General features: G+C 58.6%; 1 pseudogene; it reads right to left on the minus strand.

The window, feature by feature from the left end:
* Window positions 1-1,904: 1,904 nt before the first annotated feature.
* Window positions 1,905-2,734, minus strand: LOC127438162 (uncharacterized; annotated as a pseudogene).
* Between the last annotated feature and the right edge of the window lie 425 nt (window positions 2,735-3,159).

The following is a 3,159-nucleotide window of genomic DNA, read 5'->3' on the forward strand; positions in this document are numbered from 1 at the left end:
CAGCGTTGTGGCAGGAGGGACCAACGTCTCGTTCCCTCCATCAGGGAACGGAGGTTACACCAGTAACCATGACGTTCCCTATCTGTCACTCACTCGACGTTGGTGTCGATGTAGTGACACTAGGGGTCCCTATACAAAACGCCACAAGGCTGAACTATGTTACGTGAACTGGCGGTGTGTGGTGGGCAGACTTGCTGTGTGCCTCATAGCCAGCGCACCAGGTCGACACGTAACCTCCCCCAACACAGTTATGAGTGTCGAACGGCCCTACTTGGGGACAAGTCGACTACCCAAAGATAGAGACGGGCTTAACCCAGTCGTGGCCTCTTTTCCCCTTCTCTTTTTCCACTCCCTAAAAAATAAGGGGGATTATCCGACTGGGCCGCCAGGTCTAGTCGGGGGGTGTCCCTCCCAAGGGGAGGACACCGCGGAGACCACACCTCGCCCCAAGAGGGGGGGATATTTAAGTGGAAGAATACATCACATGGTCTTTCCAACCATGTGGAGAGCCTTCAAGGTAGATCCTGCCCAATGGGGGAGGAGGTACTACAAAATGGAGACTGGGGCAGAGGGGAAGGAAGACGCCGTTTGCCAGCAGGGAAACGAGCTAGCGGAAGATATAGATCGCATGGGGTTAGCCTTACAGGGAACCGCCACATGCGGAGCACCTACCCCAGCACCGGGCTCTTAGATAGCGCGTGTACTGGGCCGGCAGTGAGTTTCTCCGAAGACTCGACTGCCACAGGGCTCGGAGGAAATCAACCAGGGAACAACTTTTGTGAACACTACTGGGAATTAACAGCGCACGTCTTCAGCTCACAAGGAGGTGGGAGGCGCTATGTGCAAGCGATACACCCGGCCGGCTATCCCGGGCTTATCCGCTTGTGTTGCGTGCCACTACCTGGGACGAAACCGGTTCCACCCGGAGGTTGTAGAACCTTGCAAAGGTGTTGGGTGTTGCCCAGCCCACTGCTCTACAAATGTCTGTTAGAGAGGCACCTCTGGCCAGAGCCCAAGAAGCCGCTACACCCCTGGTAGAATGGGCCCGTAGCCCTACCGGGGGCGGCATGTCTTGGGCGAGGTATGCCATAGATATGGCATCAACGAGCCAGTGGGCGATCCTCTGCTTGGAGACAGCGCTTCCTTTCCGCTGTGCACCGAAGCAGACAAAGAGCTGCTCAGAGAGTCTAAAGCTCTGCGTGCGATCCAAATAGATGCGCAAGCACGCACCGGACACAGCAACGCCAGGGCTGGGTCTGCCTCCTCCTGGGGCAGCGCTTGCAGGTTCACCACCTGGTCCCTAAAAGGAGTGGTGGGAACCTTGGGCACATAGCCCGGTCGGGGTCTCAGGATCACGTGAGAATAACCCGGACCGAACTCTAGGCACATTTCGCTGATAGAGAACGCTTGCAGGTCACCTACCCTCTTGATGGAAGTGAGCGCAGTCAGGAGGGCAGTCTTCAGGGAGAGTGCCTTCAGCTCGACTGACTGCAAAGGCTCAAAGGGGGCTCTCTGTAGGCCCTGAAGAACTACGGAGTGGTCCCATGAGGGAACGAAGAGCGGTCTGGAGGGATTCAGCCTCCTAGCGCCTCTTAGGAACCTGATGATCAGATCGTGCTTCCCTAAGGACTTACCATCAACTGCGTCGTGGTGTGCTGCTATGGCAGCAACGTACACCTTCAAGGTGGAAGGGGACAGCCTCCCTTCCAACCTCTCCTGCAGGAAGGAAAGCACTGATCCGACTGCGCATCTCTGGGGGTCTTCGTGTTGAGAAGAACACCACTTAGCGAACAGAGACCACTTCAAGGCATACAGGCGCCTCGTAGAGGGGGCCCTAGCCTGAGTGATCGTGTCTACCACCACGGGTGGTAGGCCACCTAGGTCTTCCGCGTCCCGTCCAGGGGCCAGACATGGAGATTCCAGAGGTCTGGGCGCGGGTGCCAGAGGGTGCCCCGTCCCTGAGAAAGAAGGTCCTTCCTCAGGGGAATTTGCCAGGGGGAGCTGTCGCGAGGAGCGTGAGGTCCGAGAACCATGTCTGGGTGGGCCAGTAGGGCGCTACCAGGATGACCTGCTCCTCGTCCTCCCTGACTTTGCACAGTGTCTGTGCAAGTAGGCTCACTGGGGGAAATGCGTATTTGCGAATGCCAGGGGGCCAGCTGTGTACCAATGCGTCTATGCCGAGAGGAGCCTCGGTGAGGGCGTACCAGAGCGGGCAGTGGGAGGATTCTTGGGAGGCGAACAGGTCCACCTGAGCCTGACCGAATCGACTCCAAATCAGCTGGACCACCTGAGGGTGGAGTCTCCACTCTCCCCTGTGGGGAACCTGCCGTGACAGCGCGTCCGCTGTAACGTTGAGGTTGCCCGGGATATTAGTGGCTCGCAGCGACTTGAGGTGCTGCTGACTCCGGAGGAGGAGACGGCGGGCGAGTTGTGACATACAGCGGGAGCGCAGACCGCCTTGGCGGTTGACATATGCTACCGCTGCCGTGCTGTCTGTCCGAACTAGCACGTGCTTGCCCTGGATCAACGGCCGGAACCTCCGCAGGGCGAGCAGAATTGCCAGTAACTCGAGGCAGTTGATGTGCCAACGCAGCCGCGGACCCGTCCAGAGGCCGGTGGCTGCGTGCCCGTTGCAAACAGCGCCCCAGCCCGTCTTGGAGGCGTCTGTCGTGACCACGATGCGCCTGGAGACCAGTTCTAGAGGAACACCTGCTCGTAGAAATGAGAGGTCGGTCCAAGGGCTGAAAAGACGGTGACAGACCGGTGTAATGGCCACGCGGTGTGTCCCGTGGCGCCATGCCCGTCTCGGGACTCGAGTCTGGAGCCAGTGCTGAAGCGGCCTCATATGCATCAACCCGAGCGGGGTGGCCACCGCTGAGGATGCCATATGCCCCAGGAGCCTCTGAAAAAGTTTCAGTGGAACCGCTGTTTTCTGTTTGAACGCCTTCAAACAGGCCAGCACCGACTGGGCGCGCTCGTTCGTAAGGCACGCCGTCAGAGAGACTGAGTCCAACTCCAAACCGAGAAAAGAGATGCTCTGAACCGGGAGGAGCTTGCTCTTTTCCCAGTTGACCCGAAGCCCTAGTCGGCTGAGGTGCGAGAGCACCAGGTCCCTGTGTGCGCATAACACGTCTCGAGAGTGAGCTAAGATTAGCCAGT

This window comes from Myxocyprinus asiaticus, chromosome 49 (genome assembly GCF_019703515.2).
Source record: "Myxocyprinus asiaticus isolate MX2 ecotype Aquarium Trade chromosome 49, UBuf_Myxa_2, whole genome shotgun sequence".
NCBI lineage: Eukaryota > Metazoa > Chordata > Actinopteri > Cypriniformes > Catostomidae > Myxocyprinus > Myxocyprinus asiaticus.